The following is a 13,456-nucleotide window of genomic DNA, read 5'->3' as shown; positions in this document are numbered from 1 at the left end:
TTCAAAACTATATGATCTTTTGGGCTGGGGATGTGGCTCAAGCGGTAAAGCGCTCACCTGGCATGCACAGGGCGCTGGGTTTGATCCTCAGCACCACATAAAAATAAAATAAAGTTGTTGTGTCCACCAAAGACTGAAAAATAAATATTAAAAAATTCTCTCTCTCTCTCTCTCTCTCTCTCTCTGTCTCTCTTCTCTCTATCTTTAAAAACAAAACAACAAAAACTATATGATCTTTTTACTACACTTAGGGAGAATGAAGAAGAATTCCATGTAATTCTACCTTGTGACACACACAGCTCTAAAGGATACTTAATGTGAACCTATCAAAATGAGGTATTACTAAAATCAACTACCCAAAAAATTAAAGGTTACTTAGGTATCAGAGTGAGTAAGGTTGGTTATAATGTTGAATTGTTACTTTTCTTCAGGGATGAAATTTTATTACTTTAGTATTTTCACTATCAACTGAATTCATTAATTATATAGAAAGAAATGATACATATTGCATGTTTTGAGCATATAACTTCCTAAACAAGTACACTTACATAAACACTGTTGTTTTCCTCTCGTTTCATATACAGTGATGTTACTGGTGATATTCCACCTCTGATGATTCTGTACTATTTAAATAATCTGCCACACACCATCAATATGGTAATAAAACTGCTAAGGTATTTTCAGGTTTAGATGGAATACAAATCATGTGTAATTTCATAGTTTTCACTTACTTAGTATTTCAGATGCTATTAAGCAACTTGTTATTCATGCTAGTTTGTAAATACCAACACACCTTAACAACACCTCCATCCCATATTTTACATTTGCTATGTACGCTGTTAATGTAATACTGTTGTCAAACTGATTGTTATACCAAGAACACCTCCATAAAACAAAACAAAAATGCTCTTGAAACTGTTCATTATCTTTATCTGCTCAAATTCTGTTTTCACTAAATAGGACAGCATTAGGATAAGAAAATTGTTTGGGAATACTACTTCTCAGCCTCAGAAATGGAAGTTAAGTTGAATATTATCTAAGAATTTCAAAAGAGCATTTGAAAACTCATGTTTTTGGAAGCATTATTCACAATAACCAAGAATCTGAAGCAATATAAACGTCTATCCATGGATAAATGGGTATGAACATTGGCATATACATCCAAAGTGGACTGAAGGTGTAGCTCAGTGGTACAGTGCTTGCCTGGAATGTGTGAGGCCACTAGTTCCATCACCAGCATTTCGGTGGGGGGGAGAGTTAAAAATATACATATAAGGAAATATTATTCAGTTTCTAAAAGAAATTTGGGTACATTCTACAACCTACAACAAGGCTGACACTTGAGGATATTATCAAAAGTGAAATAAACCAGTCACAAAAAAGACAAACACTGCATAATTCTATTTAATGAGGTATCTAAAGCAGTCAGACTCAAACAGCAAGAATGGTGGTTGCAGTTTGGGTTCAGAGAGTAAAGAAAGTTTGTACAATAGATATAGAATTTTAGTTTTGCAAGATGAAAAAGTTCTAGAGATCCATTGCCTAACAATATGCATACATTAATACTATTATGCTATAAATTTAAAATGGTTAAGATGGTAAATTTTATCTGTATTTTACCATATGTAACAAAACATTAATTAGCAAATACCCTCACTTTACAGATTTCATACAAATATACACACAAGCAAGCACACACATGCAAAATATGGAGTTCAAGCAAATTTTCCAAGACCACAAAAAAGTTGCAAAACCAAGTGAAGTTCTTTAGTTTCTCAGTTCTCCAGTCAAGGCCAGACAATGTCACTCATGAAAGGACTGCATATATACAGATATATACATATACATATATATGGCACATATACATATATATATGGGAAGAGGTAGAAACTCAAAATATAGTTGTCTTATTAGAGAGGCAACTAGGAAAGAAGTTGACTTCTAATATGAAACTGGCTTGAATTCCTCTGTTTCTGTATCAATTACAGAAAAGTTATGATTTTAAAACAGAACTTTATAATAATTGTGGTACAAATCAGATGTGATATTGCTTTAATAATAAAGCCCAGACTCTGCTTCCAATTCTAAAACAGATCAACATCTTGGGAAACAGGAAACTGGGAGAAAGACCAAAACTATGAATATTATCATTCATAATAACATACCACAGGTAATGGACCTGAATCAATTCCCTCCCCAAAAGCCCTGGAGAGTCAGCGACTAAAACACATGTTGGTAGGAAGAAGATAATTTGAAAGACTACTGTTTCATAAACCTTTAGTCTAGACCAACAAAGGGCTGCAGAGATTTTTGAGGCTAGATTTACCAGTATATTTGTTATTGTTTGTCTTTTAATTGAAAGGTGTGAACACAGTATTTCTTAGTGTGTATATATATATGTACACACACACACAAATACTTCTTCTTAGTAGACATGTTCTTATGTATACAACCTAAAATAAATAATACAGCCATAGCAAAGTCACTTTTATTTTTGCAAAGGTACTTTCAATTAACTTCCATGTTAATGTCCTGAATTGCTTATCTAAACAATTTCATTTGAGTGGTATGATACATATAAATGCTTCAGTCCTGCTCAGTAAATGTTGAATTGTTCCGAAGGTAACACCCATAGATCTCCTTTTAAGCACAAATGGGTTACTTTAAACCTCAAAGGTATTCTCAAAAAATAAAAAAATAAAAAATTTGGTATTTTGAACAACAGATTGATAACTTTTCTTTATTTGGAAATGTTCTAGTGAATTTTCTAAATGCAAGAAGCTGGGAACAAAAGCACATGGCTGGTGTCTAAGCATCTACTCTATTAAAATGAAATTTTGATACTTTTTCTACTATTACCTTGGTATTAACCAAAACTAAGAAATCTCTGGAAATAGTTTTGGTTATAGTTATTAAAGCCAAGGACTACAACAACATTATCAAGTCAGCCTGTATTATTCTTTATGTCTTACAGAAATAAATCTCATTAGGATATTAAAAAAAGTATGATAATTTTTAAGATGTTAAAATCACTATTAATGTATTAATGAAAGATAGAAGTATAATTCCTTTACAGAATGAAAACTAAATTTGGGTCCAACTGCCTTATAACAGGTAATAAAAAACAGTGAATCCTTAATATCTGTTATTAAGAAATAATAATCAGATTTTGGGAAAAGATCAAGTAACAAGAGATTAATAAGAACTTTTCTGACTTCATCAAGTTTACATTCCAAGGATACTTGGATATAACACAATGGAACTCATAACTCAGAAAAATAAGTCACATCTTTTACACTAAGACAAAACCCCATACATTCAATAATGATATTTCATACTGTGGAAAAGTTTCCCAATAGGCACTTTTTAATTGCCTAGGTCAAAGCTTGCTTCTATTAATCAAAGTAGATACTTCAAACCTGACAGAATTAAATTACAAGTTGTCTGAAATTCTAGAGTTCTTATTTTGAAAATAAACAAAGAAGTTATGATCTGAAATATAGGCCAGAATATAAATGCCAACTACAAATCCAGTTTTCTACCAAAGCTCTGCCTAGGATAAGTGAGAAATTTTCATTAAGAAAATAAAAAGGATGAGGGGTTGGGGTTATGGCTCAGTGGTAGAGTGCTTGCCTAGCATGTGTGAGGCACTGGGTTCAATTCTCAGCACCGCATATAAATAAATGAACAAAATAAAAGTCCAGCAAAATCTAAAAAAAATTTTAAAAAGAAAAGAAAAAGGATGAAGAAATCACTCTTAATATTCTTATGGCAGTAAATTCAGAGGCATTTCTTCTTCTTTAAAAGAAATTGAAATAAAATATAATTTGTCCCCAGTTCTCTTGATTTCTTTTTTTTTTAATATTTATTTTTTAGTTATAGTTGGACACAATACGCTTATTTTATCTATTTATTTTTATGTGGTGCTGAGGATCGAACCCAGGGCCTCAAACATTCGAGGCAAGAGCTCCACCGCTGAGCCACAACCCCAGCCCCAGTTCCCTTGATTTTATAATAACTATTTCACCTGAAAAGTCACATAGCTACTACAGGATTTTTTGAAAAGGTATCTACAGAATAGTACAAAAAAAAGCCAGTATGAACAAAATGCCACTTTTTAAAGGTGTTTTGCATTCTGAATCCTATTAACCTTGTCTTTTAGTCATAACTTAAATTTGCTCCATTATTAATTTTAGTCTTATATTTTCAAATTTAATTAATATGAATAACACATTAATATTTAAAAGGCCATGACTGGAATCACATAATAAACAACAACTTGTAATCATGAAAAGATTGATAACTCTCATAAAATCATATAAATACACCTTTAAAAACTATGAAGAAACTTCATTCCATAGCATTGTGCTTAAGTTTACTAAAAAGGATGAAAATTTCAATTAGTATCAGTTTTCTATATCATTCATTGCCATAAAGACAAGAAAGCATCAATTTCATTTACAACTTCCTAATTCTTAGTCCTTCTGCTGATTGGTAAAACAACTCAGCACCAACTTAGAACCTTTGCTCCTAAAACACAATATGAGCAGTGAAAGGGTATCATCCTCAAATTCTCATTTACAACCTTTCCTTTATTTAACCAAGAATCAATTAACTAGTTAATAATTTTTATGCCCAATAAATAGATTTTCATAAAATTCACTTTTACAATGAAAACCAAGTATTAAAACTCTAATTTATCTCTTCACAGTTTGTCACACAGTCATTTACAAGTAGATTTGAATATAGGTCAAATTAAGATAATCAACTTTCCATTAAGCCAGACAAAAAACAAAGATTATGTTTTGTTTACACAGGAGAAACATTTTAAGATGAACATCTGGAAATCATAGCTAACTTATCCACTGTATGTATATATTTGCATGCAATTTCTTATCTATTACTTTCTCTGTTAAGAAAAAACAGGCTAATCTTACATATCAATCTCTTTAATATTCTATTTAACAATTAACATTCCCCTGCTAACAGACTGACAAAAACAATTCCCAAATATCATTCAGGTGTTAAGATGAAGATGAAATCACTTATCCATATATAATTACATACAGATAAATAGTTGGGACTATAATCCCCAGTAACTCTATTTGAAAGACAGTTTATTTTGTGCAGTTTTTCCAAAAAAAATGAATTTTCCAAAAGGACAAGATAAACAGTAATAAAGTACCAATAGGCAATATAAGTAGAAAGACCAAGCCAGGAACAACACATCAAGACCCCATGTCAAAAAAAAGAGAAAGGAAGGAAGGAAGGAAGGAAGGAAGGAAGGAAGGAAGGAAGATGAAAGAAAGAAAAGAAGGAAGAAACACCAATGTAATTATCTCAATGTTACAATTTAAAGATAATAATGTCTAGTATATCAATATTAGTTTAATGAATGAAGAGGTGAATGAAAATGTGTTAGAATTTCACATTTCATAAATAAGGAAATAGGTTTATCAATATCATGATAGAGCTACAACCCAAATTTTCAGTTAAATTCTTTTTAATACAAAATTATTTCCATAAAAGATAATTTAACCAAATATCTCTTACCATGCAAAATCAGTACTATATTTATCAGTTCAATGAAACCAATAGTAATCTTCAAATGCTAAACAATCACTAGACTGATAAGCTACTAACATAACTTTATGAATCTCATGTACACATCATCTTTTCCTTCTTCAGCAAGTATTTTTTGATCACCTACATCATGTCAGTTTAATGAATGAATAACTTCTATATAAAAGTGCCTATTAGTAGAGTTAGAATTTCATAGTTATCCCTTTTTTGAATTTGACATTCCATACCAATAGTTTTTTTTTTTTGTAAGGTTCAGAGCCTATAGAAAAATATAAATAATTTAGCATCTTTATTCTCATTTTAATTGTCATTTCTCTGATAGTACTTTATGAAATGATTAACAGTGTTATTAAAATCCATAAGTCATCTAATCTTAAAAGTAAGGCCTATAAGTATTAAGAACACTAAAACAAAGCAATACCCATTTCCTCTGGTAAATTAGTAAACAGGAAGATGACAAAAGACCAAAAAACAAAAACAAAACAAAACAAAAAACCTAATACATTTCTAACCACTGTTTTCCAGCAGACTGATTTTCAAGTTAGTTCAGATATGGGTTTATTATTGTAACAAGAGAATTCACTAGTGATTTTCTTGGAGCCTAACAAACTTGCTGTACCATAACTTTTTGTCAGAAAAAAAAAAAATCAATGACAAATCCAGAACAAAACAAAGAACAATCCTTTCCTCAATCAACTAATTTGCTACACAAAAGAAAAAGAAATGTTTCCTCCTCCCCCTCTCCCTTGCCCTCCTCCTCCTTCTTCTAAAGAAATGCTTAGATACTTTCTTGTTGGGACAGAAGTACCTAATTCTAGAGGTCCCTTGCTAGTCTTATCTCTTTTATCAGATAAAGCAACATATTACATAATATCTAAATGCCTTGTTTCATTAAGCTAGAATAACTTTAATAAATGTAATGGATAATCTTCAAAGTCCAGTATACATACATTTTCATAAGATTAGGTTTATATTACTAACAATGACAGCAAAACTTGAACACATTTTCAAAGAAAAAATCAATTTAATGATTTGGTAGCTAACCAACTGAAAAAATGCCTCTTAGATCTGTCTCAAAGAAACCTCTCTTAACTGCTATCAGGTGGTTATGATTTGCCCCATTCCAAATAAACAAAAGCTACTTTGTTTCTGGTATATTGTATTCTAGATTTCACCAATATTTGTAGATGTCCAGGAAGGTAAAGCAATGCTATAAACTGCACTCAGATGTGGATGGATTTTTCATGGAAATTTTCAGTAAGTAAATTTTCAGTTCTTTTGGAAGAACCTAGATTTTTTGAAAGAGTAGGAAAAGGCTTCTTACCCTGCTTCAAAAAGCTGGCTATGAGGAATGATTATTTTTCCAAGAATTTTCACATAATTTGTATAGAGTTCATTATAATGGAAGTCAGATTTTAGAGAAAAGTTCTAAAAATCAGACAACTGAACAAATAAGATCAGTAATTCCAACCTGGGAGAGTCAGGGAGAAAGGTTAGACACAAGGGGAAATAATAAACATAGAAGTTGAGATGTGAAACAGTGTTGTCATTTCCAAGTCACAGAAAGGCAGAAAGGGCAGGTGAGCATGAAGATGGACAACAACCACATAAAGGAGAATAAAATCTCTTAAGCAGCAGCTAATGGGGAGATAGAGGTAGATGGGGAGAAGTGAGGGAGGTCTGAAACCAAGGGAAAACCTGAATAAACCCTCTAGCTTCTCTTGTTTTTTTTTTAAACTGGTTCTTTTTAATTATATATGATAGCAGAATCTGATGTAATATACAAGCATGGAATAGAGCTTATTATAGCTGAGAGTCCCATTCTTACGAATATACATAGTGGTGGGATTCACTGTGTTGTTGTCATATATGCACATGGGAAAATTATATCAGATTTATTCCACTGTCTTCCCAGATACTTTCTTTTATCACCAACTTTAGAGGTCACATATCTAAATATTACACTACCATTAACTCTATTACAGGTAACACCTCTGATGGATGGTTACCGTGGTAATGACCACAGGCCACTTTTGTCTATCTTAAACTGATTGAAACGACCAACCCTTCCCTTGGGCCTGCCCAGGTATGGAGTGAGTGATTTTCAGATGTCAAAGGGCCAAAAATTCCACCCTCAAATAATGTTAACACTGCCATTTTCTGAGAATATATCCTATGAAGTTTCACTGCATGTGTATACACCACTGATTATTTCAGTTTTCCCTGCTTCTAATTAATTACCTTTCCCCACAACTCAGATAACTTGCTTCTTTATCCCATAAGTACCAAACCCTATCCTCTAGGAATTGTATTTGAGATATAGGGGTCTTGACAATTGGCATCTTATGAACTCTTTTGCAAAATTCATTTCATGATTGGAATACTGTGTAGTGGGCAAAATGTCTCATTCTTAACAGATCAACGTGTGGATTTGAGGAAAGAGAAGTCTTGGAAGAGGGACCATCAAGTATAAAGTTCCAAACACAGCCATGAGCTTATTGTATTCAAGGAACTTCCAGGGTTTAGACCCAATCACCCAGTGAATAACGATGGCATATATTGAGATAGAGAAGTCTTGCTGAATGGGGACAGAGATTTGTCACCAATAAATGTGTTTAGCTGTGATAAATTTGAAATACTTAACAAAAATCCAAGTTAAAATATTAAGGAGGCCATTACATATATGAACCAGCAACTCAGGAGACAGGTCACAGCTAGAGATACAAATTTAGGATTCATCAACATTAAAAAGGAATTTAAAGCATTGAGACTAGAATAGATCATCCAGGTGTGAGTAAAGACTGAGAGGGAAAAGAGGTCTAAAGACTAAGTTCAGTACCATGCTGTTTTCGTTATTATTGCTCTGTACTATAGTTTAAGGTCTGGTATAGTGGTGCCACCTGCTTTTGCTTTTCCTGCTAAGGATTGCTCTAGCTATTCTGGATCTCTTACTTTTCAAGATGAATTTCATAATTGATTTTTCTATTGCTATGAGGAATGCCACTGGGATTTTGATCGAAATTGCATTAAATCTGAATAATGCTTTTGGTAGTATGGTCATTTTGATAATATTAATTCTGCCTATCTAAGAGCAAGATAGATATTTCCATCTTCTAAGGTCTTCTTTGATTTCTTTCTTTATAATTCTGTAGTTTTCATCATATAGATCTTCACCTCTTTCGTTAAGTTGATTCCCAAGTATTTTTTTTTTTTTGAGATTATTCTAAATGGAGAAGTTTTCCTCATTTCCTTCTCAGAGGATTTGCCACGGATATACGGAAATGCCTTTGATTTAAAGGTGTTGATTTTATATACTGCTACTTTGCTGAATTCATTTACTAGTTATAGAAGTTTTCTGGTAGAGCTTTTTGGGTCTTCTAGGTATAGAATCATATCATCAGAAAATAGTGCTAATTTAAGTTCTTCTTTTCCTATACATAACCCTTTAATTTCTTTTGTCTGTCTGATTGCTCTGGCCAGTGTTTCAAGAACTATGTTGAATAGAAGTGGTAAAAGAGAGCAATAGTAATAAAAATAGCATGATATTGGCACCAAAACAAACCGGTAGACCAATGGTACAGAATAAAGGACACAGAGACTAATCCACAAAAGTACAATTATCTTATATTAGACAAAAGTGCCAAAACATGCACTGGAGAAAAGACAGCCTCTTCAACAAATGATGCTGGGAAAACCGGATATCCATATGCAACAAAATGAAATTAAACCCATTTCTCTCACCATGCACAAAACTCAACTCAAAGTGAATCAAGGACCTAGGAATTAAACCAGAGACTCTGTGGCTAGTAGACGAAAAAGTAGGCCCTAATCTTCATCATGTGGATTAGGCCCCAAGTGCCTTAATAAGACTCCTCTAGCGCAAGAAGTAAAACCAAGAATCAATAAATGGGATGAAATCAAACTACAAAGTTTCTTCTCAGCAAAAGAAATAATCTGTGAGGTGAACAGACAGCCTACATCCTGGAAGCAAATTTTTACCCCTCACATATCAGATAGAGCACTAATCTCTAGGGTATATAAAGTACTCAAAAAGCTAAGCACCAAAAAAAATAAAATAAAATAATCCAATCAACAAATGGATCAAGGACCTGAACAGACACTTCTCAGAAGAGGATATACAATCAATCAACAAATATACGAAAAAATGCTCATCATTTCTGGCAATCAGAGAAATGCAAATCAAAACTACTCTAAGATATCATCTCACTCCATAGCTAAACTGTGGAGCCAACCTAGATGCCCTTCAGTGGATGAATGGATTAAAGAAAAATGTGGCATATATACACAATGGAATTTTCCTCAGCAATAAAAGAGAATGAAATCATGGCATTTGCAGGTAAATGGATGGCGTTGGAGAAGATAATGCTAAGTGAAGTTAGCCAATCCCAAAAAAACAAATGTGGAATATCTTCTCTGATATAAGGAGGCTGACTCATAGTGGGGTAGGTAGGGGGAGCATGGGAGGAATAGAAGAACTCTAGATAGGGCAGAGGGGTCGGAGGAAAAGGGAGGGGGCAGGGGATTAGCAAGGATGGTGGGATGTGATGGACATCATTATCCAAAGTACATGTATGAAGACACGAATTGGTGTCAACATACTTCATATACAGATATGAAAAATTGTGCTGTTTACATGTAATAAGAATTGTAATGCATTCTGCTGTCATTTATTTTTTTTAAATCAATTTAAAAAAAAAAACTAAATCCAGAGCTTTCGAACAACTAGAAGTCTGGAAGTTTGAGAAGATGATGGAAAAAGAATTTCCTCCGAAGTAAACAGAAAACAAAGAGAACTTAATGTCCTGAAAACTTAGTGAAGAAAGGTTTCAGGAAGAGAATGAACAAATGTTTCAAAGTGCTGAGAGGTCCAGAAAGATGAAGACTGAGAATCAATCATGTGATTTGATATACCAGAAGTTGCTGTTGATGGTAAAAGAAAATTTTCTGGGAAGTGGAAGTAAAACATTCTGAGTTAAGTAGCCTGAAAGATGAAAGCAATGAAAGATGAGGACACAGTAACACAACCATAGCAAACTAGCATTTTATTATAAAGCAAAACCAATAACTGTACACTCAAGTAAGGGATCCCCACTCCTCAGAGATGGCATGTTTGCATGTTAATAAGAGGGATCTATTAAAGAGGAAGGTTACAAAGAGACATGAGATAATTCAAAAGCAAAGTCTTTAGTAGAAACAAGGGGCAGGACACAGTCACCAAACAGAGAGGCTGGCCTTAGATTGGAGTTGGGACAATGATGGAAACACACAATCTGGAAGCAATATGATAGAATATAAAATATCATGAATTCTACTATTTTCTCAATAGGTAAACTGAGAGATTCTTTCACGCAATGATTTTTATATACCTTTAAAAGCAATCTTTGCAGGTAATATGATCTACTGAAAATACTATCAACCAGGCAGTAAATTCTAGATATGGATCTGCTAGTACTCTACATAAATATCACCAATTTTTTACTTAACTGAATTATTATATTTCAGTTGCCCAATTTTCCTTACCAAGTGATGTCCATGTAATTGCTGACCATTTTAACATTATTTAGAAAGAGCAATCAGTATAACAAAACTTATTGTTATATTCTGTGGGTAAACTGCATAGGAATACTTAGAAACTGATATAGGCAGTATCTTGAGATTCTGAATAATGAAATTCATTTAGAAAAATAAGAAACCCAGACTAGCCAAAGCAATCCTTAGTAAAAAGAGTGAATCAGGAGGCATCACAATACCAGACCTTAAACTATACTACAGAGCTATAGTAACAAAAATGGCATTGTACTGGCACCAAAATAGACATGCAGATCAATGATACAGAATAGAAGACACCCAGACCCACATAAATACAGTTATCTCATACTAGACAAAGGTACCAAAAACATATATTGGAGAAAAGACACCCTCTTCAACAAATGGTGCTGGGAAAACTGGAAATCCATATGCAGCAAAATGAAATTAAAACCCTATCTCTCACCATGCACAAAACTCAACTCAAAGTAGATCAAGGAACCTAGGAATTAAATCAGAATCTCTGTGCCTAACAGAAGAAAAAGTAGGCCCCAATCTTCATCATGTCATAGTAGGTCCTCACTTCCTTAACAAGACTTCTGAATTATAAGAAATAAAATCAAGAATCAATAAATGGGATGGATTCAAACTAAAAATCATCTTCTCAGCGAAGGAAACAATCAATAATGTGAAGAGACAGCCACAGAGTAGGAGAAAATCTTTACCACATGCATATAAGATAGAGCACTAATTTCCAGGATATATAAAGAACTCAAAAAACACCAAAACAAACAAACAGACAAACAACCCAATCAATAAATGGGCTAAAAAGCTGAACAGACACTTCTCAGAAGAAGATATATAATTGATCAACAAATATGCAGGAAAAAATGTTCAGTATCTCTAGTAATGCAAATCAAAACTACTCTAAGATTTTACCTTACTCCAGTCAGAATGGCAGTTATCAAGAATACAAACAATTAGTGTTGATGAGGATGTGGGAGAAAAGGTACATTCATACACTGCTGGTGGGGATGTAAACTGTTGCAACCACTATGGAAAGCAATTTGAAATTTCCTTAGAAAACTTGAAATGGAACCACCATTTGATCCAGTTATCCCACTCCTCAGTCTATACTCAAAGGACTTAAAATTAGCATACTATATGACACAGCCACATCAATGTTTACAGCAGCTCAATTCACAATAGCTAAACTGTGGAAGCAACCTAGATGACCTTCAATAGGTGAATAAAGAAACTGTGGTATATATACACAATGGAATATTACTCAGCATTAAAAAAGAATAAAAATTATGCCATTTGCAGGTAAATGGATGGAACTGGAGAATATCATGCTAAGTAAAGTAAGTCAATCCCAAAAGACTAAAGACCAAATAACCTCTCTGGTAAGTGGATGCTGATCCATAATGGGTGCGGGGTGGAGAAGGGATGAAGGAATTCTGGATTGGACAAAGGGAAGGAAGAATAAGGGAGAGGACTGAGGGTAGAAACATTATTTATTACCTTAGTACATGTATGATTGAAGGAGTGGTGTGACTCTGCATAGTGTACATCCAGAGAAATGAAAACTTGTGCTCCATTTGTGTATAATGAATCAAAATGCATTGTCATGTATAACTAATTAGAACAAATTTTAAAAATAAAATAAAATTGAGAATTCTACATTAGAATTTTACAGAATCACAGACTGCTTAAGGTGGATGGGAACATATTTAAGGGTTCAACTCATGAATGTTACAGGCAGGTGGGATTAGAGATGTAGGCTGAACACCAGCTATGCCACTTACATTGAGAAAAATTATTTAATCTCCACTAGACCTCCGTTTAAAAAAATTTATTGGTGCATTTAAATATATGTAATACTAGAATTCATTATGATACAGTACGATGACAGCATAAATTATTCTGTTTCATTCATACCTCTCCTTTCCCTCCCCCTTATCCCTCCCTCATCCTCTTCCTGTACTTACTATAGACTTTTAGTTTCTGAGTAACAGTGCTAGCAGAATCTACCCATCCAGTTACACGTTTCTGAAAATGCTCAGTAAATGTTAGTAATTATAATTGTTGGCAAAGATAACTTAGTTCAGCTTCCTTCTAGTACAAAGGAATCAAAATATTAGGAGAGGGGAATCTTCTCCAAGTTTACTGTCACAGAGCCCACATTATGGTTTGGATATGACATGTATCCCAAAAGCTTCTGTTAAAACAGAAATATTCAGAGGCAAAATGATTGGATTATGAGAGCTGTAATGGACGGAGTTGTAACTGTGGGCAGGTTGGACATAGCTGGAGGAAGTAGGTC

The 13,456-nt window shown here is 33.4% G+C and overlaps 1 protein-coding gene across 1 annotated transcript in view; it reads right to left on the bottom strand.

Moving 5' to 3' along the window:
• The window catches only part of Ddx10 (DEAD-box helicase 10), a 269,786-nt gene that overhangs the window by 46,003 nt on the left and 210,327 nt on the right, over positions 1-13,456 (bottom strand). The gene's annotated exons all lie outside the window — the stretch shown is intronic.

This window comes from Urocitellus parryii, chromosome 4 (assembly GCF_045843805.1).
Source record: "Urocitellus parryii isolate mUroPar1 chromosome 4, mUroPar1.hap1, whole genome shotgun sequence".
NCBI classification, from domain to species: domain Eukaryota; kingdom Metazoa; phylum Chordata; class Mammalia; order Rodentia; family Sciuridae; genus Urocitellus; species Urocitellus parryii.
Note: the sequence above shows the minus strand (reverse complement) of the source record. Positions and strands in the feature narration are given on the sequence as shown.